Source organism: Natator depressus, chromosome 7, assembly GCF_965152275.1.
Source record: "Natator depressus isolate rNatDep1 chromosome 7, rNatDep2.hap1, whole genome shotgun sequence".
Lineage (NCBI taxonomy): Eukaryota > Metazoa > Chordata > Testudines > Cheloniidae > Natator > Natator depressus.
In genome coordinates this window covers 86,940,035-86,954,205 of record NC_134240.1, presented here as the reverse complement: position 1 = coordinate 86,954,205, position 14,171 = coordinate 86,940,035, and the positions used below count along the sequence as shown (strand labels likewise).

Below are 14,171 nucleotides of genomic sequence, written 5' to 3'. Positions count from 1 at the left end.
ACTGTAAAATAAAACCACCTGGATGAAGCCAGTGGGAGTGGGACCCCAAAAAAATAGATGTGTTGGGAAACAAACAAATAGAAGTCAGTATCAGCAGAACATTCAAAAATGTATTAATTGAGGTTAATTATTGTAATGTATACATGAGAATGTTTTAATTAGGGGTTTAGAATGTAATGTATATAAATAAAGACAAATGAAGTAGCTCTATAAACTGAGTCTGCACAAAGTTACAAAAAGAAAATTAAAAATTTAATAATAAGGGACTGGAGAAAATATAGGGGAAGACTAGTCAAGCATAGCAAAAAGAAAAGGAGTACTTGTGGCACCTTAGAGACTAACCAATTTATTTGAGCATAAGCTTTCGTAAGCTACAGCTCACTTCATCAGATGCATAGCAGAAACCAGAGATTTGAAAAGAGTCACCCTGTCCCCAAGGAAAGTAACTTGATCATTTACTTTTCTTGACATCTATTTTTACATGTATATGTAATTCATATGTAATAATAACCCTGTCTTAAAATGTATAAAACAAAAGCTAAAAAAAAAACAAACAAAAAAAACAAAAACAAAAACCTGTTTAAGTCTAGATTGGAGTGGATCTTGTTTCTCACCCAACAAAGGTATCAAGCAAAGAAATATGTTATTCTCTTTCCTTCAGCTTCACCATTAAAAGTGCACTGCTTTTCTGAAAAGTGATTATATAAAACAGATGTGCCAGTCCTTAAAGCTGCTGCCCAACTGCTGGGGTTGGCTGGGAGATGTCCCACAGTGTTTAGACCCACTGAGCACACCCAGGCTTCTAATAACATCTGGATTGGTCCATTGCCAATGCAGCACAACCCACAGAACAAGGCAATCAGGTGAACAAAAGTTTATAAAAAGAGTAGCATTTTTAAAGTTACACAATGCTCTATTCTGTTATTCTGATAAAAAATGAACTCCCACAATTCAGGGTTGAAAAAAAAATCATATTATTCTGAACATTTTTATATGAAAGTATCAGAACAACAATGAAATATCAAATGGAAGCAACAAGAACCATGAAAATAAAAGACCTGGATAGTAAAACAAAGCTATTGTCTAAAAAGTATATAAATACTGTCATTTTACTCATGTAAAGCACTTAGCCCACTGGTTTTCCTTACCACTTTCTGCTAGTATTTTTGTATTATGGTCATATAAGCTATATTTTCATTAAATCAAACAATTGCCATCTCCATTCCCCGCCATTTAACGGCCTTCAGCATCAAAGCAATCTGATCTGCCATCAACAAGAAATTATTAGAGTCACTGTCATCATTTTCCTTCAAGAGATTGAACTTTTCCTATCTCTGCATCTGTATAGTTTCATCTTAGGCATTTATTTACATCACAAACAATAGTATCATATTAGGACATTAAAGTTTTCTTCTAAATAACTCACACTAAGTTATATTTATTGCAACCAAGAGAAAGCAAGGTTTCCTTTAAAAGAAATAAATGACAGCTCTTAAGTACTGGAAGAGGCACGTACATCTACAAGACTTTGTTTTATTCTTGTTTTCCCAGTACAAGGACGTCTGACCAGGCCACATAATTCTGGACTCCATCTTGAGAAGTCAGTATTTTTCCACAAACCGTTCTGGGAATCAAGTTTTGAAACAAAGGGTTGCTGCCATATGCTAAAGCTATATAAGGCAGGGAGTGACAACATCTGTTGTTCTTCACTCCCCACACAAGACGACTCCTGGAAACACCTGAGGGGGAAAAAAACTGAACTAGGGGAAGTGCTGGTTGTAGGCTAGAGGGATTTCTAGCCTTTGTATGAAGACCTGAGAAACCCAAGCTGTAAAGCTAATGCAGCTTGTGCCTTAAGAATCTACAAGTCTGCCTATAGTACCATCAGTTAGACTGGATCTGAACAGCAGATTCTCACCCTATCTAGTTTATTAAGCTTAGTTTGCATTTTTGTTTATTTGCTCCACTTTGATCTGTTTGCTATCACTTAAAATCTGTCTTTTGTAGTTAATACATTTATTTTAATCTAACCAGTGAGTTTGGAGTGAAGTGCATGGAATTTGCTCAGAGAGGCTGTTACATATTTCTCTCCACTCCACATTGGGAGGGGAAGGGATGAACCCTATGAGCTTACGCTGTACAGTTCCCTGTGCAGCATAAGCTAGTATAATTTTGGATTTATGCTGCAGAGGGGGTGCATGCCTGGGGAGCTTTAGCCTTTCTACTGTTGATTCATGCAGTGGCTAGTCAGAGATCCTGCATATAACTGCAGTTGGATGTGTCCCTACCTGTGGGTATGCTGGTGGAAGTATAAGACTGAGATCATAATCTTCAGCTTGGTGGGAAGAAGATCAATTCCAAGAAACCAGAGAAGCCCTTGTGTGTGGTAAGGGCACATAGGACAGTAAGCAGAACCTCCAGTGAAGGAAGATGAATAATGCTCTTAAGAGCAGCAGTTTCAATCCTTTTCTTCAGGGCTTTCTTTTACTGATTCATAAACAAACTATTCCAAACAAAAACAAAGCACTCGGAACAGTGTCCAACAACTTCCAGAGACTGATCCAGCTTCCTAGCTTCATCTGTCTCGGTTGCTTCCACCGCCATTTCCCTCATCCCCAGTAAATTACATGACAGGGCCTGGCTAAACTCCTCATCTGCTGTCTGGGCCTTGCCTCAGACCTCCACTGATAAGGTTGTACAGAGGAGACCGAGCAGATTTAATTGGAAATCTGTGCAGAAATTATTGTTGAATGAACCAACAATAATTTCCTCTCCAAAGAAATGGCTGGATTTGTTGAAGCCCCCACCCTAGCACCTTAGAGAACAGAAGAGGATGGGGAGCATTTTGGAGATTGTGGAGGTATGCACAGGTCCACACATTCATGGCAAAGTGTGTGTTTAAATCCCTAAATTGCTTGCTATTTCTTCAGGGTAGGCCAAAATTAGCCTTCAGAGTGATGAAGAGGAAGTTCCTAGACCAAAAGGAGGTTTCTCTGATGTAGGGCAGGAGCATGTGACTCCTTCATAGGGAAAAAAATAAAATAAAATAAAATAAAATAAAATAAAAAAGGAGCAACAGACCTTCTACTCAAGACCACGCAAAATTTGCCAGTGTTACAATGTTATTTCTCCTTCAGTAATTCAGGTATGGCTTGTTCTTGTTACCTTCTAAAGTTTATTCAAGTGCTACTTTCTGATTACTTTCATTTAAATTGCTAGTTTACCAGCTTCAGACAATATGAAGTTACTTTAAAGTTACTTGTGGTTTAAAACACAACTTTTAAAAGTAAGTAAATAAATGTATGATGATTATTTTTTTCTTAACTGGTTAATATTAAACAAATGTTATCACTATATAAAGCATAGCCACTTCACAGTATGATTTATTGATATCAGATCAATTTGGTATAATCATGAGCATCCTTAATTGGCTTTTGAGGATATGTGAGAATCTCAGAATAAATTTATTCAGAGATCTTCCCAATGAGTGAGCAAGGATTCCTAAATGCATTATATGCTTTACAGTTTTCCAGTCTTCTAACACACTAATAAAATAAAGGTTTAAATACTAACAAAATTATTTTAGATATTACCAGTTGTCAAATGCTTCCAAGTTTTTATAATTCAGAAATGCTAGGCAAACCATCTATGATTACAGATCTGCAGCAAACAGAATGAGTTCATTTTAAAATATTTAATTAGATTATTCATAGATCAGTGGGAGAACATGCATACAAAGAAGAAAAATGCACCTATTTGTAATAGTCCTGAAGAGGAATGGGCATATACACTTCCCCAATGATTTTTTATACTAAAAATGACCAGTTCTCCAACAAAAATGTTTAATTTTAGAAAGATAGTTATTGAGTCTTCAACTGACATCCAGTGTGGTGGGACTACTCCAGAGAGGTTTTAGGACTCAGACATCTTGGCAGATTTATTTTTGATTGAGATGAAATGTCAAGTAAACCATAAGGATGGAAATGGAGTTGTTCGAAGAGTAAGTGTCTCTAGCTGAAACTGTAAATAGAGCAGAATAAAAGATTGAGCCTTTCACTCAGTAATCCTGTGGGCCACTGCAACAGAAACTGGAATGAGAAATTTAGTAAACACAAGCATCCTTACCAAATAGGAAGTAAACAGAATTTTCAGATGCCAAAAGAGGTCACGAACAGCACAAATAAGTTTGAAGACCTCAAATGAGACAGTTGAGGATTGATTACTCATGTGAGAAAGAGATGCAGGCTCAAGCTTTAAATTTGCAACGTAATAGAGAATAAAAAACTCTAATATGATTACTGGAGTAGAAAAGTATAGAATTTCTACATGATATGGTACCTGAATGTTTTACAGAAAGATACAATGAAGAGGGAGTTCAAAGAGTAATTTACAAGATGGGAAATTATACAGCTGAGAGGACAGACTTTAACTAGGAGGAATAGGATGAAATTAAGAGAGGAAAAATGCAGGTTCAGAATCAGGAAATTTCTGATAATCAGTATTCCTAGGAGTGAGATATTTGACTGTGTAACATTTAAGGGGAAAATAAAGTGGTATATAACAGGCCCAAAGGGAGTGATGGAAGGCCCATCATTTAAGACATTGACAAGTAGACTGGAACAAACAATAAATTGTACACTGCGAACAAACATGGCTCTGTCCCATTTCTATTTTCTAGGATAGCTACCAGTCAACTAAACACCAAGTATAAATATAGCAGACATTTTTATCTGAAGCATCTGGCAAAATTTAGGACAACAATAAAATACAGCAAGAAATTGCAAATGATGGAAAATAAAATGATGCCATCTAAGCAACTTCAATACAATTTGAGTTTTATATCCTACAGCATTACATAGTATTTGAAATACTGAATTCACTTACAGCTGAAGGACCAAAACTGGAGTCAGACAAATGAATAGCAATGTTGCTATTTGTTCCAGTGAAACTACAATCTGGTTAAAAAGAAAAATAAGTTTAATAATAAAGTCAGTGGTAGCACTGTTCTCTGTATAGTAATAGGACTCAAACTATGGAAATGATCACAATGGTCCCCTCTGGCCTTAGAATCTACGGAATCTTTTCAAGTCAAGTATATATTGTACAATGTACTAGGGCTAGCTATCATAGTTAATGCATGCAATTAACGCAAAACAAATTAACTAGATTTTAAAAAGTCACAATTAATCACAGTTTTAATCACTTGGTTAAACAATAATGGAATACCAATTTAAATTCCTTATAAATATTTTCGGATGTTTTTCTACATTTTCAAATATTTTGATTTCAATTACAACACAGAATACAAAGTGCACAGTGTTCACTTTATATTACTATCTGTGATTACAAGTATTTGGAACTGTAAAAAAATAAATAGTATTTTTCAATTTACCTCATAAAAGTCCACTCAGTCCTACTTTTTGTTCGTTCAGCCAATCGCTAAGACAAACAAGTTTGTTTACATTTAGAGGAGATAATGCTGCCTGCTTTTTATTTACAATGTCACCTGAAAGTCAGAACAGCCATTCAGATAGCACTGTTGTAGCCGGCGTTACAAGGTATTAATGTGCTAGGTATACTAAACATTCATATGTCCCTTCATGCTTCAACTTGTAGGCTCTAAAGTTTTATATTGTTTTGTTTTTGAGTGCAGTTATGTGAAAAATAATTCTACATTTTTAAGTTGTACTTTTACAATAGTTTGCACTACAGTACTTGTATGAGGTGAATTGAAAAATACTTTATCTTTTTTTACAATGCAAATATTTGTAATAAAATATAAATTGAGCACTGTACATTTTGTTATAATTTAAATTAGTATTCTATTATTAAAAGTGCAATTAAAATTGTGATTAATTACAACTTTTTTTTTTTTTAAGTGTTTGACAGCCCTACAATGTATTAATGCTACTGACTGTTGAAATTGGACTGATGATTCAGATGCAGCCAACCTTAGGATCTTACCATGTTTATCTAGTTCCAAACATTTTAATTACACGAAACTAAAAACCTCTTAAGAATCATTGCTGACATATTTAAATATCTGTTCTCGTACATTTCACTGGTTTAAAAAAATTGTCAATTTGCAGATGTATCAGAAACTAACAACACTGTCAATGTAAAATCCTAAAGTCTCAGTCCTGCAAATACTTTCACATGTCCTAAACTTTAATCACATTGTGGTGGGTTACCCCCCATTCCGGGATGTCACCTGCTCTATTGGCGTTCCACTGAGCCCGCCTATTCCACCAGCCTGGGCTCCCTTACACTGTCCTGCTGAGCCAGGCCCTGAAGCCTCCTCCAGCACACACACAGGTAGGGACACACCCAGCCGCAGAAAGACAGACACTGAAATCAGTTCTGCATGGGAAGACTCAGCTTGGAAATTGCCCAGCACTCAAGTGCATACCCCCTCTAGGGTGCAAACCCAAAATTGTACAGAGAACTACACAGCGTAAGCTAATGAAATTTGTCCCCTCCCTCAATGTGCAGGAAGATATACACAGGTTTTCCCCACCCTGCCAGTTATGAATTCCACAAACTAGTTTTAGAACAAAAACATACATAAGTTTATCTACAAAAGGTAGATTTTAAGTGATTATAAGGGATAGCAAATAGATCAAAGCAGATTACCTAGCAAATAAAACAAAAACCTCAATGTAAGCTTAAGACAGAAAAGAGACTGGTTACAAGTAGTAATTTCTCACCCTAAATGCTGTTTTAGGCATTTCTTTCACAGGCCAGACACCTTTTCCAGCCTGGGCTCAGCTCTTCTCCCCCTCCTGGCCCCACTTTTGTCTGTTTCCAGCAGCCATCCTGGGCAGGGATTCAGTGAAGGAATTAACACTGATTAAGGCACTCCCCTGTCTTAAATAGGTTTTAGATATGGCAGGAACCCTTTGTTTGCCAGTGCAGTTCCTCCTCCCTCCAGTGGAAAAATAGTGGTATTCTATCACGGAATCCAGTACCCTATGACTTAATCACATGATCCTGCAGTGTCAAAGCTGCCATGAGTCAAAGGTTGTTTGTAGCATCCCAGGAAACTGGGAGTTTAGCATTTTCAAAGTCCTATTGTTCTCCCTAGTGGCCCATCCAGACTGACTGCATTCTGTCTGGTAGACATTGGTCAGGTGTAAACACACTTGTAATTTTTACAGTCAATTCCTAACTTCAGGTACAAAAATGATACATGCATACAAATAGGATAATCATATTTAGTAAATGATAATCTTTTCAATAATATCTCACAAGATCCATCTTGCATAAAGTATATCTTAGATATGCTATAATCATATTAGAACAATATTTCTATGAAGAATATGGGGCATAGTATCACACACGTGAGTAATCCCTTTGTAGGATCAGGGCCTAAAACAGGTGAAAAAGAGCATCAGCCAGATTCATACCTGGTGTAGTTTTGTTGAATTCAGAGGATTTTTACCAGGGAGGGAAGTGGTCTAGTAGCTTTAAACTTTGATTTGTGTGGAACTTGGGATAGGTGCTTCCATCAAGTTTTAAAATTTGTTCCTAAATTTTCAAAGTATTTGTGATTGTATTTCTCAGACTTAAAAACAGGCAGAAACTATTCCTTTCTGCTTCAATAAAACAAACAAAAATGGTTTTGTTTTTAGGATTGAAATGTTATTGCCTTATTTGGACTAGATGTTTTTCATACTAGCTCCCTCCCATTAGTCCTTCACATACTAAAAATAAATACATAAATAAATAAATATATATAAGGCACCATACCTGTCCCATACAACCCAGGGTGAAACAGAATAGTGAAATTAACCCAGGAAACAGATGGGCATGAGCTAAAACAGTGTTTGTTTGGTTTTTTTTCATCTTTTTTTCATTTGCAGACCCCTAAAAAATTTCAAATGGAGGTGCCCTTTGGAAATCTTAACCATAGCCTGAAAAACCCCAATGATCTGAGGACCACAGCTTATTAACCACTCTTCTGTTGTATTGACAACCTTCTTTGGACCCCTTAGATATAGTCCATGGGCCCAGAGGGGACCACTGACCCCTGGTTGAAAATCATGGAACTGTCATAAATATAAAGGGAAGGGTAAACCCCTTTAAAATCCCTCCTGGCCAGAGGAAATCTCCTCTCACCTGTAAAGGGTTAAGAAGCTAAAGGTAACCTCGCTGGCACCTGACCAAAATGACCAATGAGGAGACAAGATACTTTCAAAAGCTGGGAGGAGGGAGAGAAACAAAGGGTCTGTGTGTCTTTCTATATTCTGTCTTTGCCGGGGATAGATCAGGAAGGGAGTCTTAGAACTTTTAGTACGTAATCTAGCTAGGTACGTGTTAGATTATGATTTCTTTAAATGGCTGAGAAAAGAATTGTGCTGAATAGAATAACTATTTCTGTCTGTGTATCTTTTTTGTAACTTAAGGTTTTGCCAAGAGGGGTTCTCTATGTTTTGAATCTAATTACCCTGTAAGGTATCTACCATCCTGATTTTACAGGGGGGATTTCTTATCTCTATTTACTTCTATTTTTATTAAAAGTCTTCTTGTAAGAAAACTGAATGCTTTTTCATTGTTCTCAGATCCAAGGGTTTGGGTCTGTGGTCACCTATGCAAATTGGTGAGGCTTTTTATCCAACATTTCCCAGGAAAGGGGGGGTGCAAGTGTTGGGAGGATTGTTCACTGTTCTTAGGATCCAAGGGTCTGGGTCTGTAGTCACCTAGGCAAATTGGTGAGGCTTTTTACCAAACCTTGTCCAGAAAGTGGGGTGCAAGGTTTTGGCAAATATTTTGGGGGGAAAGACGTGTCCAAACAGCTCTTCCCCAGTAACCAGTATTTGTTTGGTGGTGGTAGCGGCCAATCCAAGGACAAAGGGTGGAATATTTTGTACCTTGGGGAAGTTTTGACCTAAGCTGGTAAAGATAAGCTTAGGAGGTTTTTCCATGCAGGTCCCCACATCTGTACTCTCGAGTTCAGAGTGGGGGAGGAACCTTGACAGGAACTAACACAAGAAATCTTGTCCTGGCCCCCAGTAAATATTTAGTCTACAGCTAGGGCCTAGACTGAACAACACTGAATCTCAGCAATCCAAAATATTTGGAGAAATATAGATATGGATCTATATCCAATTTTGCACCAGGTAAAACGGTGTGAGTTTTGCCATTGACTTCATGGGAGGTAGATTCAGTAGTGTGTGGCTTGGCTACATCTCTAATATTAATATTAACTATACACTTAAAATGCCTTATTTTATAAACACAGCCGTATATTAATACCTTCCTAAAATCGATTGCTACCCTGTAGCAGCAAATTTGAAGATACTTTACCAAAGATTATGAAAATGCTTCAAAGTAGTCATTAGAATGTGTAAACGAAATATGCATGCATTAAAAATAGGTAAATATGGATTTATTCAATAGCTTACATGTAAATATTTTAAATAGAAAATATTTGTTTACATGAGAGAATATAATAGGTCCTTTGGAACTGCTATGGTTGAATAAATAATACAGGTTTTTAAAACTGTCTAAATACCCATTTTCATATAAAGTATTTATTTATTAAACCAAGCAGAACGTCTTCAAGGATCATAACTTATATACTTTAATTTGTTCTTTTTTCTCTGAGAGTTTATTAGAGTTGCAATAAAAACTGAAAATGAACAGTAAATCTACTTTTAAATAATATTCAATGGATATATTCTGTCATAGGATACCATATCAAAGTTTTTACTATGCAAAACTCTTACTCTTTTAATGTTGAAGGTTTGTTTTTTTTTAAATTAAAATCTGTTCAAACATTAGATACCTGGACCAAAGCACTTCCATTCCTGACATTGGAATGACAACATTTCAAATAATTGTAGTGCTTTATGTAAATTTTGGGCACATTCAACAACAAAACGTTAAATCAGACCTATGTTAGCTCATAAATAGAAGAAAACACCTCAGAAGTAGGATTTAAAATCACAAAATTTAGGAAAAACTCAATGATGTTTAAAACCCCATCCCTAATTTAGAGTGGTGTCACTAAGCCTGACAGGGACCATGTCTAACTCTAGGGTGCTGTTCCATAATCCAGTGAGGGTTGGCTCTAGAAAGATGCTAATTATCTTCACCACCCGTTTTCTCCAAGAAAAATTTAGGGCACTCAGCAGTTCACATGGTCTGACCTTGTATTTATTCTATGATACCCCGATTCCCTGCATTTCTCTTTCCCATTCATCCCTCCTCAATGCATCAGATTCCATTGAGCCCCAAATCAGGGCCTCCTGGGACCATGGACATCCTTCAGCTGTTGCACAATGTGGAACCGAAATGCTAATTCTAACTGGAGTCTCCAAAGGACAGGTTACTTAACTTTGCAGTAACTGGAGTTCCTCAAGATGTGTCTCCCTGTGGGGTGCACCTGTGCTCCTGCACCTTTGAGACTTTTGGTAGCAGTGCCTGTTCAGCATGCACATGCCCCCACAACGTCTTGTCTCCCATACAGAGGCTATATAGGACTTCGTGAGTGAACCACCCTCAGTTTCTACTCTACTGCAAAGCTCATAGAGGCAGCTCCAAAGCAGAGGGGAGGAGGGGAGGTAGCAGAGTACCCAAGGAACACACATCTTGAAGAACTCTAGTTACTGCATAAGATGTGCAACCTCTCCTTCTTCAACTGGTGTCCCTGTGGGTGCTCCACTTTAGGTGACTCCACAGCAGCATCCCTTTAAGAAGGTGGGAGTTCAGATCAGTGTCCATGACTGAAGAAAACTGCACACAGATTACTGTAGCATCTGACCTTGTAGCATGAACCAAGCTATAATGGGCATCAAACATATGCACTGAGGACCAAGTTGCAGCCTTGCAGATTTCAGCAACTGAAACATCTTTGAGTAGGGCTACAGACAGACTGATCTAGAAGAGTATGCAGTCACTGTTAAGGGAGGTGTAACCTCAATGAAATCATAACAGGCAATAAAACATCCAAAAATATATTTAGAAAGCCTTTGAGTGGAGATAGGTGCTCCCTTAAACCTGTCTATAATAGAAACAAAAAGAGCCTAGGGGGTGTTCATGAATAGCTTCCTTCCATCCCAAAAAAAGGTTAACACCCTCTCAACATCTAGTGTACAAGATGACAACTCCTGTGTAGATTGCCGAGGATTAGGGGGAAAAAAAATTAAGGTGGTGAATACTTTGCATAATGTGAAATTCAGAAGACGACACCTTATGTAAAAAACTTTGGATGGGTTCATAAAGATACCTTCTCCTCAGAGAACAAATTAAAAGGAGGGCCTGTTGTTAGAGCCCCAATACCCCCAATCCTTCGAGCAGCAGTGATGACCACCAAAAAGACCATCTTCAAAGACAGATGTAGCAGTGAGAACACAGCTACTGGCTCAAAGGGCTGTTTCATTAGACCGTTAAGAACAAGGCTGAGATCCCAAAGCGATGTAGTGGCTCTAATCTGCAGAAAAAGTCTTTTTAGGAATCTCGCTGTGGCTGGATGAATGCAAATGGAAAACTTCTAGTGGCACATGGAAAGACATTATTGCTGCTAAATGAACCTTGACGGAATGCACAAAGAGACTGATTTTTTTTCAATTCCAACAGATAATCCAAGATTGAGGAAAGAGACGACTGGACAGGAGAAAGATGGCACCAGTTACACCCAAGCTAGGAATATTTTGTTGAGGACTTGAGAGTTCAACTCCTATTCATAATTTAGGAAGAAATGTCTGCCGACGTTATCTGCCACAGTGTTTTATATACCCAGGAGGGAAGGAGTTATGACGACTATCTGATGGGCTATGCACCAGATTCAAAGTTTTATTGCTTTGGTGTAGAGTGAGGGAGAGTGTGCCCCGTCCCAACACCTGATGGAATACATGTACTCTGTGTGGTCCATCATGATTTTGATGGAGTTGTTTTTTTGAGTAGGGGAAGAAAATGGAGGCAACATTTCCAACCGATTGATGTACAAGCACTCTTCCTGTTGTGACAATTTGCCTTGGATTCTGTGAGGACCCAAATGTGCTCCTCATGCCTCAGAGTATCATCTGATATACATGGCTGTAGAAGGGTTCTGATTGAACAGGATTCCTGCACAAAGCTTGGAAGGATTCATCCATCAGCTGAGTGAGTGCAGCACCTGCTTGTTCAGATTATGTTTGTTTGGAACATAATCTGTCATGAGCTACTCCTGGTGAAATTGAAGATACAACCTGGTGTTGACAAAAATGCAAGCCACCATGTGCCCAGCAATTACAGACATATCCTTGCTGGAACATAAGGGCTGAGTTGCAGTCTTTGAATAAGGTCCTTCAAAGCAAAGAACCTGTTGATAGGGGAAAAATTCTGCCTGTTGCTGAATCCAGGAATGCTCCTAGAAAGAGAATTTATTGCATAGGAGGTCAAGGTCAATTTCTCAAGCTTTATCTGAAGGCCTAGACTTCAGAATAATGAAGTTATTTGAACTGCCAACCATTCCTCCTGCTATGACTGACTGTTGAGAAGCCAGTTATTAAGGTAGAGACACACACTTATTCCTACATGACAAAGGTAGGAAGCTATGACTGCCATGATTTCTGAGAAAATCCTTCAGGAGGATGACAGGCCGAAGTGTAGGGACTGGGACTGGTAATGATTATGATTGAATAAGAAATGAAGAAATCTTCTATGAGAAGGATAAATCACAATGTAGAAGTAGGCATCTTTGAGGTCAAGGGTCACAAACCAGTCCCCTAATTACAGGAAGGGAATTATAGCTGCTAGGGACACCATCCTGAATGTCATAGATCTGACATGCTCGCTCAATTTTCTGAGGCTTCCAATCCCTGTTTTTCTTGGGTATCAGAAAATATCTTGAACAGAACCCTTTTCCCCTGTGTTGGAGGAGAACTGGTTCTATGGTTTCTGGACTTTGGAGCAATAAGATCTATGTGGCAGCAGTTGATCATGAGAAGGGTCCCTGAAGAGGGATGAGGAAAGAGGTTGGAAGGGCAGGGTAGAGGTAAATTGGATAATATAACCCGAAGTAATGGTCTCCAATAGCCATATGCCTGATGTTATAGCCTCTCATACCTGTTGAGATAGAGAGAGGCTGTCTCATGCAGATGATAAAATCTTGTCACTGGGTGTTCTGACTTCTCAACCAAACCATCAAAACTGACGTTTGGACAATGTTGAAGGCTGGGATGAGGCAGTCTAGACAGTTGCACCTTTTTCTTTGAAAACCTCAGCCTCTTAACTGGTGGTTCTGGTGGCCTACAGAAGGTAGAAAATTGAACAGGGCAGGATGTTTGTATTGATGAGACCTGCACTAAACTTTATTTTATTTGCACGTGTTTATATCCCCAATAACCTAAGTGTTGCTCTGGAGTCCTTTAGATTATTAAGCAAGTTGTCTGTGGAATCTGAAAAGCTTTTGGCCACTGAATGGTATATATTCCATAGTTTATTGTACCTCCCACAGAAACCCAAACAACTGACACTAGGAAGCTTGCCTCATCAACTAATGCAGTGAAAACAGACCTCACTGCAGTATCCACCACATCAAATGAAGCCTGCAGTGAAGTTTTTGCTAAGAGCCAACCTCCTTAATTATGGCACTGAACATGGTTCTCAATGTTCTTGTGGTAAATGGTAGGAGGGTGGTGAAGCACTGGAAAGAGAGTTACCTAGGGAGGTGGTAGAATCTCAATTCTTAGAGGGTTTTAAGGCCCAGCTTGACAAAGCCTTGGCTGGGATGATTTAGTTGGTCCTGCACTGAGCAGGGGATTGGACTGAATGACCTCCTGAGGTCGCTTCCAACCCTAATATTCAATGAAATGGTCAATAAAACATTAATCATCTTGTAGTTCAGGTAGTCATATTTTGACATTAGTTCCTGGTAGTTAGCTATCATGAATCGAAGTGTTGCTAACAAATAGTTCTTACAACCAAAAAGGTACAGCTATTTCTCATTCTTATTATTGGAGGGGCTTTTTGGGTATGTTGCTTGCACCTTTCATTGACTGTGTCCATGACTAGACAATTTGGTGCTGGATGGGAAAATAAAAACTGAGAATCCCTGCCTGGGATGTAAGGGGGTTTTTTGTTTATTTTTGTTTTGTTTTTTTTTTTAAACAGCCCTCTTACAGGTGCAGGGGCCTGCTGCTAGCCTTTGCCAGATAGACTTGGCTGGCTCAAAAAGAGCTTCTTTA

The 14,171-nt window shown here is 38.3% G+C and overlaps 1 protein-coding gene across 1 annotated transcript in view; it reads right to left on the bottom strand.

Moving 5' to 3' along the window:
- PCDH15 (protocadherin related 15) overlaps window positions 1–14,171 on the bottom strand; it is a 1,310,198-nt gene that overhangs the window by 667,907 nt on the left and 628,120 nt on the right. The window lies entirely within an intron of this gene.